Raw genomic sequence first — 16,656 nt, 5'->3', positions numbered from 1 at the left:
CCAGACGCACAACAGATCCGCGCGGCATCCGGTGCGCGATCCTCCCGATCCGCTAACACCGCCGACCCGCCCGGAGAAATAGATCTGCAATTGGGTTTCACAGAAGCCCAATGCACAATCCTTCCAGACAGCTAGGCAATGTCAGAAAAGCAGAAGGCTCTCCAATCCGGCAACCACCCACATCCACGACGCGTCAGGGAGCCCTCAGCCTCCTCCCCAGACGTCCGCGCGCGAAACAGTGACTTAATTGACACTACATACTGCTCTCATAGCTCCTCCTCTTTGCTCGTCCACTGCGCCGTCTGCTTATTCAGAGGGACGCGTGGAGAGCCATTCTCGGGCACAGAGCCCCCCAAATACCCCCCTGGTGTTTGGTTCGCGGGACTACGTCCTACCCCGGCACGACAGCGGGCCGGGGCATTCCCCTATCCACCACCTGGGGACGCGCCACGTCGGGGTTCACCTCCCCGCCCACTCGGACACCCGAGCAGGTCCGTGGAACCTAACCTAACCTAACCTAACCTAACCTAACCTAACCTAACCTAACCTAACCTAACCTAACCTAACCTAACCTAACCTAACCTAACTCAAAACCTAACCTAACTCAAAACCTAACCTAACTCAAAACCTAACCTAACTCAAAACCTAACCTAACTCAAAACCTAACCTAACTCAAAACCTAACCTAACTCAAAACCTAACCTAACTCAAAACCTAACCTAACTCAAAACCTAACCTAACTCAAAACCTAACCTAACTCAAAACCTAACCTAACTCAAAACCTAACCTAACTCAAAACCTAACCTAACTCAAAACCTAACCTAACTCAAAACCTAACCTAACTCAAAACTTAACCTAACTCAAAACCTAACCTAACTCAAAACCTAACCTAACTCAAAACCTAACCTGTGGGACTCCCTCTCTCGACTCCCTCTCCTAACGAGAAGGAGCGAAAGAGAATACCCACTAAACCCCACTCCGTTGTCCCCCTCTCAGACGTTGTATGGGGGCATCATGGGCTCGCGCATTCATTCTTCCATGATGCCCCCCGTCTTTTCCCGGCATCCCCAGGGAACCCGCACTTTGGGAGGGGAGAATCAATGACCATTCTGATTCTCCCCCCAGACGTAGGGCCTAAATATCCATATTTTGTCCCTCACAGGCCCGTTGGTCGATGTTACTCACTGGAGGGGCTCTTTGGGTCATCGGAAGAGCCTCTTTGCCTTTTGCTGGTGGGGGCGTACAGGAAAAGCCACCCATTATGTGTCCCGCTGGGCGTTTGGCCGCATGACATACCGAGCAGAAGGCAGTCTCCGCCTTGCAGTCCACCCTCTTGTGGTCCGGCCTGCTACACCGGAAGCAGAGACCGCTCCTATCTACTGGCGACGGGCATAGTGCTCTGGTGTGCCCTGTGCCCATGCACCTGAAGCACCTCATCGGTGTTGGGTCCAGCGCCACTACCATAGCCGAGGACCATCCTATTTGAAGTCGACCCGCTGCGGTGACCCTCTTGGCTGCCGTTATAGGGCACTGTGCCAGAGTCGACACTGTCCCATTATATTGGGCCCTGATCGATCCCACCTTAACTTCATTTATTGAGCACTCTCCCAATTTAGCAATTGCTCCCGCGATCGCTTCCTGAGTGGCTGCCTCATCTAGGCCCGAAATGCGTAAGTCCGCTATTTTGGTGGGCCTGTATACTCGGGCTTCCTCTCCGATCACCTCCGTCATTTTTCGGCAGAGTTCGTCAGCCGCCCTACCATTGTCGGACCCGGACACCTCAAGTATCCTGGCTCCAGCAGCTGTTTTGCGGACCTTGACGTGCTCTACACCCACATCAGCAAGCTTCACCGATTTGGTGACCTTAAACAAAATTGAGGCGTATGTCGCCTCAGACTCCGGCTTCAAGGCCATCACGATCGCGGCCGTGGCGGGCACAACCAGCTTCCGTGGGCCCGCTGGTGCCGGTTTCCGAGCCGGGGCGGCAGGGGGGGAAGGGGGCTTGGCGGATTTGCCATTGCCCTTCCTGACAACCTGCGTCCAAGACTCAGCAGGCTCTTGTGTTTTTGTTGCCGGCTGCGAGGGTGGAGAGGCACTAGGCTCCTTCACCGTCTTCTGCCTAGGAGCAGAGTTAGCCCTCTTCTTGGTCGCTGGTGCCGAAGGCTGGGCCACAGGGGCCTTAGGCTGCCTTGTGGGCGGCGCACCTGTCACTGCCCTTGCGGGCGGCGCCCCAGAGAGAGGTTCCGGCTGGTTCGCAATCGTCTTATTCCTGTCCGCAGCGAGAGGAGGGCGGGGGACCGGCTCAGGGAAATGGCCCGTGCGGGCCGAGATCATGTTTCCCATGGTAATTGTAAGGTCCCGCTTCAGATCCTCCTTTAATTCCTTGAGGGCCTCTTTGAGGGCCTCAGAAAAGTCCGTCGCCTGGTCGCATTGGGCCGTCGGGGCCTGTGGGGGCTGGATCGTCCTCTCAGAGAAGGCTCTACGAAGGGCCTTCATCTCGGACTGGCATTGGGCAAGTTGCTCCCGCATTCGGTTATTATCCTCCTTTAAGGCCCGCAACTCCTCGTCCTCTACTCTATCCGCCAGGACGTCAGTCGCCGCCAGGATGTCCCGGCAGGCCTGGTTCAGTTTGCCCCAGACTTGTCCATTTAGGTTGCCGGATTTTCCGGCAGCCTCTAGGATAATATGGGTCGCCTCCCGCACTATTTCTATGTAGTCCGTCCCTGTGTATAGGGGCGGGCTGCTTTCTGTCATTTCTTGACTTGGAGAAGGGGACGGGCTCACCATCCACGGCTCCTTATCCCCCTTCTTTTTGTTGTCCCACTGGGACCTTCTCAGGAGTAAAGGGGGGACCACTCCCTTTCCCTTTCCCTCCTGGCTGTCCAGCACCTCCGAGAGCAAGTCCTCCTTATAGGCCTTCAGTCTGGCCTTGGCTGCTGCCAGGCCGGTAAAGTGGCCTATGGAGGCTTTCTTCGCCATGGCCTTGGCCCTACCCCTCAGCGAGGTGCTAACTTTAGGCCCGCTCCCAACGTGAGTCTCATAATCCAGGACCCGGTTTCCCTCATGGGGCCTCTTCTTGGAGGCGGCCTCAGCCCTGTCCTGGCCCTCCATAGGTTCCTCCCAGTCGGGCGAGGTCGAAGAACCCGCCCCTGAAGCCCCTTTATGGGGCCCAGTGATTGGAGCCATCTCCGGATTCAACCCCTGCGCGGGGTTATCCATATAAATACTACGCGAAGACCACCCCTTATGGGTGGAATTCGCCTAAAAAAGGTGAAAAACCAAAACACCTAACCTAACCTAACTATTTTGGTCAAGTGCGAGTCGCAGCAGAACCAAAACAGCAAAAACAAACTTAAAATTATTTTATGCGACGGGCTGTAGCGTCACTCCTGGTTGAGCTACAAATCTCGAACCAAGGTCAAAAAATAGCTCTAAGTTTGTGCTATATACCACTAATTTTTTAAACTAAAAATATTAAATATTTTACAATTTATAAAATTTCTAAGACGAAAACCAACTTATGTTTGCGTTTACCGACGCCTGATAAACAGGAATAGCAATCCTTTAAAAAAATTAATAACTACTAAACTATACCCTCTAAAAATATAATTCAAACGGATTTGAATTCCCTACAACTAGCTTAATCTAACTAACCTACTACAAAGAATTTATTTACACAAGAACAGAAGATATGATTTTTTGAAAGTGAAATCTCCTAACGTCGTCAACCGCAAATGGGGTAAACCTTTTACCGAACTCGTGAACTTTGAACTCCAATATCTCCCGAACCAGAGGTCGGATCGATATGGGGTAAAAAGCTCCGTGTAGAGCAAAAAGCCGACCCAATTACAAAATTAACAGACGTAGGAAAAACACAAAGAAAAAGAAGATGTGAATTTTTCAAAGTGAAAAAGCGCCTGAAGAAAAAAGTGAATTTATATGTAAAGTGAAAGAAATTAAAAATACTATAGAAATCTAGGGAAAGGCTGGGAAAGAACAACGGTATAAAATAGAACTCAATTAGCTTTATCTCGCCACAAAAATTCGCAAAATTCCCTCAATTCTACCTCTCAAATTTACCTCCAACCTAACTCAAAACCTAACCTAACTCAAAACTTAACCTAACTCAAAACCTAACCTAACTCAAAACCTAACCTAACTCAAAACCTAACCTAACTCAAAACTTAACCTAACTCAAAACCTAACCTAACTCAAAACCTAACCTAACTCAAAACCTTTTTTTTTTTTTTTTTTTTTTTTTTTTGTCGGAGTGGGGAATGCTTTTACGCATCCCCCCCGGCCGTGGGGAAGGCCATAATTGGGGGGGTATGTGGGAGTCCCTCTTTTCAGCCCCCTCTCCTAGCGAGAGGGAGTGAAAGAGAATACCCACTAAACCCCACTCCGGCGTCTCACCCTCTCAGACGTTGTTTTTGGGGGCATCATGGGGTCGCGCATTCATTCTTCCACCATGCCCCCCGTCTTTTCCCGGCATTAAGCCGGGGAACCCGCACAAAAGGAGGGGAGAATCAGGGACGCTTCTGATTCTCCCCCCAAACGTGTAGGGCCGTGCAATGTGAGCCCCAACCCACTGGCCCTACTGAGGAAGGACGCGGTTTGCCGCAGCGTACTGCGCGCGTCTCCTCCCTCGTCGTCTTTGACGAATCGGGGGCGCGTCCATCGCGTTTTCGCGCTCCCGCTCCGCTGCCTCCTTCTGCGAGATGACCTCCTCGCAGAAGGAGACTACTGTCTTCCATTTTCTCTCGCTGCCCAGCATGGCCGCAACGACGCTGTGCAGCGAGAGATCCGTCGTTCCTATTGCCGCCGTTAGAGCGCGGCGTTTCTCCTGCCAATGACTGCATACCTCTAAAGTGTGTTGGGGCGTGTCCTCAGGGTCGCCGCACTCATGACACTGGGGCCCTAATTCCCTCCCTATGCTGTGAAGGTAATGACCGAAGCAGCCGTGTCCGGTCATCACCTGCGTTGCCCTATATGATAGGGCCCCGTGTTTCCTCTTCAACCACTCCTCCATATGAGGGAGGACTGCCCCTATGGTGTGTGTTCCATAAGGGGAGTCCTCCAGGCTGGCCTCCCAACGCTCTTGGAGCCTAACCTCAGCCTCTCGGTCTGCCCGCTCTGCCGCTTCTGGGTCCAAGCGCTCTCCTCGTACCCTGGCCTCCGCCCTCAACACGTATCTCTCCGCAAGGACCTGGGCGTCGAGCTCCCATGGAGGGGTGCAAGCAAGGAGACACGCCGCTGCATGGGAGACCGTTGAGTAGGCCCTAATTATTCTTAGGGCCACCACCCTTTGCGGCCGCCGGAGTAGGGATTTGTTCCCCCTCGACAACCGGTCCGCCCAAATCGGGGCCCCGTATAGGGCCATACTTCTTACAACCCCCGCAAAGAGGCGGCGGCATGGGGCTCTCGGTCCTCCCACGTTGGGCAGCAGCCTACCTAGGGCAGAGGCCGTGCCTACAATTCTGGGAGCAAGTCGGGTGAAATGTTCCCTAAAGTCCCACTTTCTGTCCAGGACAAGGCCAAGATATTTGATGTTGGCCTTGACCTGGACAGGTTCTCTCTCCACCTGGATCGTCAAGCCGGCGGGTAGGCGCCATCTTCTTCCCCCAAAGACTATCGCTTCTGTCTTCGGGAGGGCCACCTTTAACCCAAGCAGGCGTATGCGGCCGATCGTCAGTTCTGTGGCGACCGCCGCCCTCCTCAGGGTCTCCCCCAATTCTCTTCCCCGCACAGCCACCATTGTGTCGTCCGCGTAACATATGGTGGACATGCGGGGAAGCTGTGCCCCCCTTATCACCCAATCATAGCCGATGTTCCACAGGAGAGGTCCTAAGACTGACCCCTGCGGAACACCGCAGGCCATTTCGCGCTCGCGACGACCCGCTCTCATTTCGTAGAGCACTACTCTGTCAGATAGGTAGTGCTCCACAATCATCCTCAGGTATGGAGGCACTTCGTGGTACCGAAGTGCCTCTTTAATCACAGTGTACGGGAGGGTGCCGAAGGCATTGGCAATGTCAAGTGACACTGCCACGACACCCTCTCCTCTTCCCGCCGCATCTTCACTAAATTGCCTCAGAGAGGTAAGTGCGTCCATTGTGGACAGCCCCGCCCGAAACCCGAACTGCCTGTCACTGACGTTCGGTCCGGTGTTCCTGAGGTGTTGGAGAATGCGGCCAGCCAGGATGCGCTCCAACATCTTCCCGACCTCGTCAAGGAGTACTATAGGCCGATATCCGGAGGGACTGTCCGGCGGGCGGCCCTCTTTCCTGAGGAGGCATAGCCTACCCTCTTTCCAGCATTTTGGAAACCTTCCCTCTTTCAGGCAATCATCAAAGAGTTCCCTAATCCGGTCTTCGAGATGCTTTAGCACGATAGGGAGGACCTTCCCAGGTACTCCATCAGGCCCAGGAGCCTTTTTACATCCCCTTACGCGGAAGTCTACCCTCGTCATCTCGATATCAGAGACCCCGGGGATCTCCATCGGTTCCTCCGGTTCCGCTGAGGGGACAGACATTACCGGCGGCGCAAAGTCGGGTGCCGGCGGGAAGAGGCCCTCCACTATTCGCGTGAGGAGTTCCGGCTCCAGGGCGTCCATGGGGGGGGCATGCTTCATCTTGTTGCGTACGAGCTTGTACGGTCGCCCCCATGGATCCCGGTCTAGTGTGGCCAGAAACTCCTCTCGCGCCTCATCCTTTCTTTTGGCAATTGCCCGGTTGAGAGCCTCTTTTGCCGTTTTGAGGGCCTGGTATGCTGCCTCTTCCTCTTCCTCAGTATGCCTCCTCCGTCGGCATCGATTGAATGTGCGGCGGCACGCGTTACTGGTGATACGGAGGGCCGCGATTTCCTCCGACCACCAGTACACCCTCCTCTTTGCTGATGGTCGTCTGGCGCGTGGCATTGCTGCGTCACATATTGATTGCAGACTTTCGCGGAGGCGTGAGGCACGCTCATCCACTCCTAGCGCTATTGGAGGAGGGTTATTCCACGCCTCAACCATTGCGGCTTCGTCCGCCATCTCACGGTCCAGCTTTGATATGGTCCACTTAGGGAAACCATTTCTTCTTCGGCCGGGCATCGGTGGGGCTACCGGCGCATTGTGGACCCTCATTCGTATATAACGGTGGTCGGAGAGGGTCTCCACATCCTCTAGGACACGCCAGTCCGCAATTCGATTGGCAACAATAGGGGTTGCAAGAGTAACGTCAACAATGGACCCGCCCCGCTGTCGTACACATGTGTAGGCGTTACCCCGGTTTAAAACAGCAAGCCCCATCGCCAACGCCCAATCCCTGAGGGTTTCGCCCCTCACATCGGTAACGGGGGAACCCCAGGCTGCGCTTTTAGCGTTGAGGTCCCCCATTACGAGTACCGGGGTTGGTGCTGACCTCCTAATTAGCCTCCCTAGATCATCCAAGTAACCCTCGAATTCCCATAGTGGCCTATTGGGGGAAAAATAAGTGCCGATTAATAAAAGGTTTCCCCGTTTGGCTGCCGCTATTCCAGGACCTTTATGAACGGCAATCAGGGGAGGATGGTCCCCAATAGCCGGTACTACTAAAGCCACTGTCCGGTCAGTTGCTCCTACCCAGTTGGGCTGAGGAGGAACACAGTACGGTTCCGCTGCCACAGCCACACCTATGCCCCACTCCGCTATTACCTGCATGAGCAGGTCTTGGGCACGGGCGCAGTGGTTCAAGTTAGTCTGTAGGAGTTCGTAAGGGCGTGATGACATTACGATTCCATGCTGTCTTGTCCCTCGTCAGCCCTATGGGCGGATCTCTGATCGGGCCCCTGGGGCCGGGTGGGGTCTTGTCTACCCTTAGTCGGTGGGGGGCAACACGCTTGGCCTCCCATGTAGTGTCCGGCTGGTTTTTTGGCCTGATGGCACACCGCGCAGAATGGCGCCTCGGTACAGCCGGACGCCTTATGTCCCGGCTTGCTGCACCGGAAGCACGTGTTCCCTCTCTCTACTTGTGAAGGGCAAGTAGCGCGTGTGTGTCCTGTCCCCATACACTTATAACAGCGGAACGGTGCTGGGTCTAGTATGTGTACTTGTGCACTCGCCCATCCCACAAGCAAGCGCCCTCCCTCTACTATCTTGCTGGCGGCCGTCACCGGGCATTTAATGAGGGTCGATCCTACCCCATTAAATCCGGTACGGATTGCACCAACCTTCACATCGTCAAGTCTGCAACCACCCTTCGCTGATATTGCTTCGGCTACTGCCTGCGTGGTTGCAGATTCCATGAGTCCTGATACTCTCAGGCCGGCCATTTTAATTGGCCGGTATACCCTCGCGTCGTTGCCGATAAGTCCCTCCAGTTTGTCGCGCAGAAGGTCGGCTGCCCTACCATTGTCGGTACCAGAAACCTCGATGATACGCGCCCCGTCAGCCGTTTTCCTTACTTTAACATGGTCTATCCCCACCTCAGCTAGACCAACCGAAGTCGTCATCTTGGTGAAGATCCCCGCATAAGTAGCCTCAGATTCTGGTTTGAGAGCCACTACTATGCCTGCCGTCGATGGAGCCACTAGTTTCCGCGGCTTCGGCTTTGGTTTAACAGCCGGTTGGCCTGCTGTAGCTGTTGGTTTCTTAGCTTTCCTCTTTGCCTTACGGCCTACTACTTCCGTCCACGTCAGAGAAGCAGTCGTCGGTGGTGGTGGCGGCCCCGTTTGAGGGACCCTCTTCGCTCGGGGAGCGGGGGTGGGTTTTTTCGACCTTTCCGCAGAAAGGGGAAGTGCCGCCCGGGGTACCTGTTTGGTTGCCGCTTGTCTGTTCCGCGGCACTTTTGGCCCTGGTGCAGTTCTGGCAGGGGGCATCAGCGTTGACCCCGACGATGCTACAGTTTTATCTGCCGTTTTCCTGGGCCTTGGGGCAGGAACAGGGGCAGGGGCAGGCAACGGGGTCCAGGGATCATCCGGCAAATCAACCACGGGGGCTGATGGAGAAACTGTCGCATCGGCAGCCTCAGATGCCCTTCTTCGGTCCGCCGCCAATGGCGGGCGGACGACCGGCGCCGGAGGGAGGCGGCTCTTTATGTCGTCTAAGCGGGCATTAACCATATCCCCAATCGACTTGAATAGGCTCGCCTCTAGCTCCTCCCTAAACCCAGACAAGGCATCCGTTACTGACCCCAGAATCTGGCTAGGCCTTGCACTGTCTGCTGGAGTCTCCTTATTCCGTTCGGAGAAGGCCCTTCTAAGCGCTTTCATCTCAGTCGTCGCATGAGCTAGCTCTTCCTTCAGTCTTTTGTTGTTCGCCCGAAGGACATGGACCTCTTCATTTTCCTCTCTTGAGTCCATGTTATCCATGGCCGTTACTATCTCGCGGCACGCATTGTTAATGCGGCCGCGGATTGTTCCTTTTATATTCATACATTTGCTGACTTCCGCCAGCACCCTCTTGGCTGCCTTGCGGGCCACATCCGCCTCGTCTTCGTCAGCAGCTGGAGACTGAGAGCCTTCCGGCACCAGGCTGTACTCCATTTCCAGCTCCTCATCAGATATGGCCTGTTCGGATGTTTGGTCCTTCATCCAGCGGGAGGCTGGTCCGCGAGATTGGGACGCATTTCCGGTATCTTTATCCGTATCTTTTTCACTAGTAGCCGTGTCGAGCCTTCTTTTCATCAAAGTTTTGGTCTTGGCGATTCCCACGTATGCCCCACGGGGCTTGTACTTGGAAATACCCGTGCTCGCTCCACTAGTCTTGCCCTTTCCGTTTTTCCCGCCTCTACGTGCTGTATTGACTTTTGGCAAGGTCCCCAGCCACGTATCCTCATCCGATCCAGTATGGTACCGTTTTTGGGCCAGCTGTTTTTCCACTGATTTCTCTCCAGCCTTACCTGTAAGGATAACCTCTGGAAGGTCGTCGGAGTCCGTCGCATCAGACAGTCGGCGCATCCTCTCTGACCGTTCAGTCCTGAATTCCCTCTGACTGTCAGCCATATTTGATTTGGTCCCTGGTCCCTCTCCTCTTTCGTATGGGCTCCGATCCCTGCTATTTGCATTTGAGTCCATCGCTGCTTTGTCTAGACGTAGCGACTCTCGGCAGCCCCGCAGCCGTAGCTGTGCTGGCGTCGTGTTAAGTTCTGAAACGACGCCGTCCCTCTCATTTTCGGCGCCAGAAGCACCCACCATATCTTCAACATTTGTTTTATTTGTTTTATTTAGATTAGCCATTCAATTCCCACGAGAACGGGAGAAATAAAGCTCCACAGGGGCAGAGATCCCTGTACCCAAGCTGTGGCCCTATATACTCTGTGAGGTCGGGCGGTGTCACAGGGTTGGTCACTAGTGGCTGATGCACACCCCAGCCGCTCTAAAGAGAGCACCCCCGCACGGTGAACCGCCATGCGAGGGATTGTGGTTTTTTATTGAGGTTATCTCCTCTTAGCCCGGCCGACCAAGGCAAGGCCCTCGGTCCCATCAAAGGCTGCTAGACATGACAAAGACACCTTATCATTTGGGATAACGAGTTTGTGGACGGTGGCCGGAGCCTGTCCACCCGGTTTCTACTGAAAGCGGACAAACCCGTCCTGTTCTTGGTAGTGTCCCTCACTCTTCGCCTGCCCGGTATGGGTAGCCCTGTCCGGTATAGCCTAGGAGATCACAGAGACACTTCAAGAACACCCTCCCCCCCCCCCCGGGATAACCCCGGGTGTCGGGTTATTGGCAGCACCGGTAAGCAATCCCACGTGGGAGATCATTTACCGTTGCCCCCAGGGCGCACCAGCCATAAGCCATTCCCTTCTCTGCGAATCCGCAAGGATTAACCGAGATTGGAATGGCCCAGACCCTCGTGGAGGTTACCCGACCTAGCGCCCCAACCTAACTCAAAACCTAACCTAACTCAAAAACCTTTTTTTTTTTTTTTTTTTTTTTTTGTCGCAGGGGAAATGCATTTACGCATCCACCCCGGGCTGGAGATTCCCATTATGGGTGGTATGTGGGACTCGCTCCTCCCGTAACTAATCAGCTCTGCTAATCAGAGGGAGGGGAGGAGAATACCCACTAAAACCCCTGCGGCGTTACCCTCTCTGCCGTTATAGGGGAGCATCGTGAGGTCACTAATATTCTACCACGATGCTCCCCCGGCCTCCCCGGCTGTTCACCGGAGGCACCCTCAGAATAAAGGAGGAGGGATTGTGTAACGCTACACCCCCTCCTCGAGCGTGTAGAGCCTCATTTGCGGGTCCCCAGCCCGAACCTAACTCAAAAACCTAACCTAACTCAAAACCTTTTTTTTTTTTTTTTTTTTTTTTTTATAGAGGGGAAATGCGTTACGCATACCACCCAGGCGCGGGGACGGGCCTGGGTGGTTATGTGGGACTCCCGTATAGGCTAATGAGGCCCACGGTATACCCACTAAAACCCCTCTTGGCCGGCTCAACGCAATATGGCGAGGTCACAGGGACACTGCGGCACTCTTCCGCAACCTCGCCAGCGGCCGTCCGGACTCCGGACACGACTCTGGAGGAATTTAGTATTCCCCCTACCTCCCTAATTGCGCGCCATTATTACGGCGTGCTTGCCACCCCAGGGACCCTTGTGTAGGCGATAGACGTCCCCGAGCCTATCGCCCACAGGAACCCTTAAGGGGGAAGTCGGCGGTCATATGCGAGCCGCCGCCGCCCCACGCGCTTGCGACGCATCGGCTGGGAAGCTGGATCGTCTTCCCTACGGCGCTCCGCCATCTCTTTCTGCGTCATGACCGCCTCGCAGAAGTCCAGCACAGCCTTCCACGATCTGTCGCTGTCCACCATGTTCCGGACCACGGAGGGCAGCGAGAGGTCTTGTCCCACCACAGCGCTTAAAGTGCGGCGCTCTTCTTCCCAGGCTGGGCACACTTCTAGTGTGTGCTGGGCAGTGTCCTCCGGACAGTCGCAGTGGTGGCATACTGCGGTCATTTCCCTTCTGGCTCTGTCCTTAAGATACCTCCCGAAACATCCATGTCCCGAGAGGATCTGAGTCAGTCGGAAAGTTAAGACGCCATGTGTCCGGTCTAGCCACTTTTTAAGAACCGGGCGAACCGCTTCAATGGTCAGACGGCCTGCGCTAGGGTGCGCCAGCCTCTGCTCCCAAACCTCCACCATTTCTTGTCGAAAGGCGTCTCGTCGTCCTAGAGTTTCTCTCGGTGCTGGCAAGTCTCCATTGTGATGCGCCTCCTCGCGCCAGCGGTAAACCGCTGCGAGGGCTCTCGCATCTAAATCCCATGGTAAAGTCCCTGCCAGCACACATACCGCTTCAAAAGAGATCGAGCGGTACCCTCTAATGGCTCTAGTTGTAATTGCCCTTTGAGGCGCCCTTAGTAGAGCTATCTCCTCCCTCTTTAAAATGTCTGCCCAGACTGGGGCTCCGTACAGGGCCATGGATCTGACGACCCCCATGTACAGCCGTCGACTAGACGCTTTGGGCCCCCCCGTGTTTGGGAGTATACGCCCTAGAGCGCCAGCAGCTCCCAGCAGCTTCGGCATCAGGCGCTGAAAGTGGGCGCGGAAATTCCACCGGCTGTCGAGTGTGAGGCCCAAGTATTTCATTGTGGACTCGACGCCGATCCGGGTTCCGCCCACCATTAAGTGCGCATCCGGCGGTGGCCTATTGCGGGGCCCGTGGAAGCATAAAGCTTCCGATTTTTGTAGGGCCACCTTGAGTCCCAATCGCCTGATTCGACCGACGACGTGAGCGACTCCTGCCGTTGACAGTATGGCGGCCTCCCTAAAGGTTTTCCCGCGAGCTGTCACTAAAGTGTCATCGGCGTAGCAAGTGAGGTTTATGCCTCGCAGGTTTGCGCCTCGCAGGACCCAATCATATCCAATATTCCACAAGAGTGGCCCTAGGACCGACCCCTGTGGAACACCGCAAGACATTGGGTATCTTGCCCACTCTTCCCGTCCTGGGTAAGTGACGTACCTGTCCGAGAGGTAGGCGTCAACTGTCCGTCTTAGGTATTCTGGTACCTGGTGGTACCGCAGCGCCTCTTTAACGCAGCCCCAAGGCAACGAGTTAAAGGCATTGGTAATGTCCAGGGACACTGCCAAGACTACCTCGCCTCGGGACACCGCCTCGTCAGCAAGAGCCTTAACGCGCTGAATGGCGCCCACCGTTGAACGGCCGCTGCGGAAACCAAACTGGCAATCTGCCACATCAGGTCCGACACGAGCGAGGTGCTTGATGAGACGGCTGGCTATTATGCGCTCCAGGAGCTTCGCAATCTCATCAAGCAGCACTATTGGGCGGTAGGCCGATGGAGAGTCTGCCGGGCGTCCTTCCTTTCTTATGAGAACCAGCTTGCCTGTCTTCCACTGCCGTGGAAACCTGGCTTGATGTAAGCAAGCTGAGAACATTTGCAGCATTCGTGATTCCAGAGCATTGCTGGCCAAGACCCAGGCGCGACCCGGTATGCCGTCAGGCCCAGGGGCTTTGTTTTTGGCCTTAAGTCTTAGCACAGCTGCTCCAAGTTCATCACCAGTCACGTCAGGTATCTCCTCCTCGTCACCTTCAATTTCAGTGGGGGGCGCCATTGCCGGCGGTGCGAAGTTATCGCATGGCGGGAACAGCGCTTCCACCACATTTCGCAATAAATTCGGCTCCAGACTTCGAGTTAGGGGGGGAGCCCAAGGGCGAAGTTTGTTTCGGACCATTTTATATGGTCGCCCCCAAGGATCATTATTTAACATTTCGAGCATTTCCCGATATGAACCCTCCTTTGCCTGCTTAATAGCGATCTTCAGGCTTTTTGCACGCTCTCTATATGTTGCATATAGTTCTGTCTCCCGAGCATGATCTCGGAGCCTGCGCCTTCGCTGATGACTATAGAGGCGCCTCGCCGCAACACATGAGTCTCGGAGTTGCGCGAGCTCCGGAGACCACCAGTAGACCTGACGTTTAGGAGGAAGAGGCTTGGCTCGGGGCATCGCTGCATCGCAAATTTTCGACATTGCTTCGCCAAGCCATTTCGCCTCCTCGTCTACATCTATTGAATCCGCCGGAGACGGGTTCCATGCCTGGACCTCAGCAGCAAGAACCAATGCCTCTCTGTCTAGGCGTTTTAGTGCCCATCTTGGACCGTCGCCTGGCAGTGACTGACTAATTGGACCGCTCAGAGTACCTGGGAGTGCAGAGACCCTGAACTGTATGTAGCGATGGTCGGATAAGGACTCTACACTCTCAAGCACCTCCCAACCCTGAATACGATGGGCCAAGGCAGCATTAACAAAGGTTACATCGACAATGGAACCACCTTGTTCTCGAACACATGTATCGACAGGACCCTGATTGACAACCACCAGACCAGCCGCAGCCGCCCACTCCTCTAGTTCCCGCCCACGTACATCCGTTGCTGGGGATCCCCATGCGACAGACTTGGCGTTAAAATCGCCCGCGACAATCACGGGCCGCGGATTACAGCGGCCAATAACCGCTCCTACTTCTACTAGAAAGGCTTCAAATTCGGCCACACTCCTATTGGGCGAGAAATAAACACTGACTACTGTGATGCCACCAAGGAGCGCGGCCACAAATCCCTTCCCTTTTTCCACCTTTTCGAAGGGCGGTGAACCAGTAGCTGTTTGAGTTATAATCGCCGCCGTGCCATCGTGGTCCCCAACCCAATTATCCCTTTGGGGGATGTGGTATGGCTCGGAGAGTATAGCCACATGTGCCAACCACTGCGCCATGCTCTGAAACAAGAGATCCTGAGCATCGAGGCAGTGGTTGAGATTCACCTGCACAAATTTTAACGCCATTATTATGAGGTTTCCATTGGCGCTGCCTGCTCACCCTCGGCCGCATCAGTGGCGGGTTGGTGGACGGATTGCGAGGGGGCTCGGGAGCCATCGCCATTCTTCTTCCCCTTCTTGTTGTTTTTGGCAGCAGTGCACGTCTTGCTCCCAACTGTGTGTCCTGCCGGTTTTTTGGCTGCCGCGCAAACAGCGCAGTGCGGTGTGGCAGAGCACGTGGCCGCCTTATGGCCGGGCTGGCCGCAGCGGTAGCACAGGTCGCTGCGGTCCTCTTGAGCCTGACACTGCGCGCGGACATGGCCTGCTTCAAGGCAGCGGAAACAGCGCATAGGTTTTTGATCCAGCAGTTGGACCCTTGCCGATACCCATCCTACAATCAATCGACCGCTATCAGTCAACTTTTTAGCCACCGTAATTGGGCAGCGGACCCAAATGGAACCTAGGCCTGAGAAGTCCTGGCGGATTTCGCCACACTTTATTTGGTCCAAGTGACACCCGCCCACTTCGACCACGGCTTTTTTCACATCATCAGGCGTGACAGAGTCATCTAGCCCTGAGATGCGGACTTCAGCGGTTTTTGTAGGCCTGGAGACTTGGACAACCTCATTATTTAATTTCTCCCTCAATTTAGCAGCGAGAGCATCTGCTTTCTCGCCGCTGGTTGCTCCGGGGACCTCAATAATGGTAGCCCCTGTAACTGCTCGTTTGAACCGGACTCCCTCGATCTGTAGTTCCTTTAGGTCGATTTTTGATCTAGCCTCCTTAAGGATGTCCCCGTAGGTCGTTTTACCTCCCTCAGCTTCCGGCTTCAGCGTGAGGACAATCGCCGCTGAGCGAGGAGGGCGTAGTTTACGTGCCTTCTTGGGGGCTGCTTGCTGCGTTGGAGGACTGGTTGCCTTCTTCTTTGTGCCCTTTTTAACCACCTTTGTCCATGGCTCGTCCACGTTAGCCGGAGCAGGCGGTAATGGGCGAGGCTCGCGCGGTGCTTCTGCAGGCTGAGCCGTCTTTCCCTTCTTCTTCTTTCCCTTTTTTGCTGCCGTTTTCTTCCCCTCATTCCCAGGAGTAGAAGATGGTTGCGGAGCATTGGGTGCCTTTGACTTTTTTAGCACACTAGGTCCAGCGGTAGGTTGTACCGTCGGAGCTGGGCGAGGTGTTGTAGCCTGCCTGTTGCCCTCCTGAGATGCAGGTTGGGCCGTCTTTTTTGTTTTGTCTGCGGCCAGCGGTGGCCGTACAGTCTTAGCTGGAAGGAGCCTGTCCTCTAAGGCTTCCAGGCGGGAGTTCACCATTGTGCCCACTCTCATCATCATCGTGCGCTCGGCTTCCTCTTGGGACACGTTGGATGGTGCCACAAGCGACTGCTGTGAGGCCGGTGTCATCGGAGGCGGGGCTGCTCTAGCGAGTCGCAGCTCATTTCTGAGTTCTTCATGTTCCTTTTGAAGGTCCGCTATTTGTGTTTGCAGACGGGAGACAGTCCGCTGTAGCATTTTGGTCTCATCCGTGGTGGTGCGGGCCAGCATCACCTGGGCAAAATCCGTGATGGCAGCGGCAGCGTCCTTCAGCTTCCTCTGATGGGTACCTTTCAGGTTCTTTGACGTGGCAATAACTTTTTTTACAACTGCCACGCTGTCGAGCACTTGTGTGTTTAGTGCTGACATGAGCCGGTCTTCTATGTCAGAGCCATATGAGTCTCCATGCTTTTCCATTGGCCGCATGCGGATGGTCATGTCTTCTAATTCCGCGTCAGCTTTAGCTTTGTCTGCCTCTTTGCGGCGGAAATCATCCAGCATTTGCGAGGCCAGTCCAAAGCCTGAGGAAGAGGGCCGACTGCGTCCTCGCTTAGACTTGGACTGGACTTGCCTCTTGAGGACCCCCTCCGAGTCCGATCCCTGCGACTCTTGTGA

The 16,656-nt window shown here is 54.9% G+C and overlaps 1 long non-coding RNA gene across 2 annotated transcripts; it reads right to left on the bottom strand.

Moving 5' to 3' along the window:
• Window positions 1–614: 614 nt before the first annotated feature.
• Window positions 615–4,217, bottom strand: LOC134649678 (uncharacterized). Of its 2 annotated transcripts, none has more exons than XR_010096980.1 (2): window positions 4,138–4,217; window positions 615–905 (listed from the first exon to the last, which is right to left on the bottom strand). It is a non-coding gene; the product is annotated as an uncharacterized LOC134649678 (long non-coding RNA). The 2 variants fall into 2 exon arrangements; XR_010096979.1 differs by having other exon boundaries at window positions 4,121–4,182.
• Window positions 4,218–16,656: the final 12,439 nt, after the last annotated feature.

Source organism: Cydia amplana, chromosome 7 (genome assembly GCF_948474715.1).
Source record: "Cydia amplana chromosome 7, ilCydAmpl1.1, whole genome shotgun sequence".
NCBI classification, from domain to species: domain Eukaryota; kingdom Metazoa; phylum Arthropoda; class Insecta; order Lepidoptera; family Tortricidae; genus Cydia; species Cydia amplana.
This window is presented reverse-complemented; position numbering and strand designations above follow the sequence as displayed.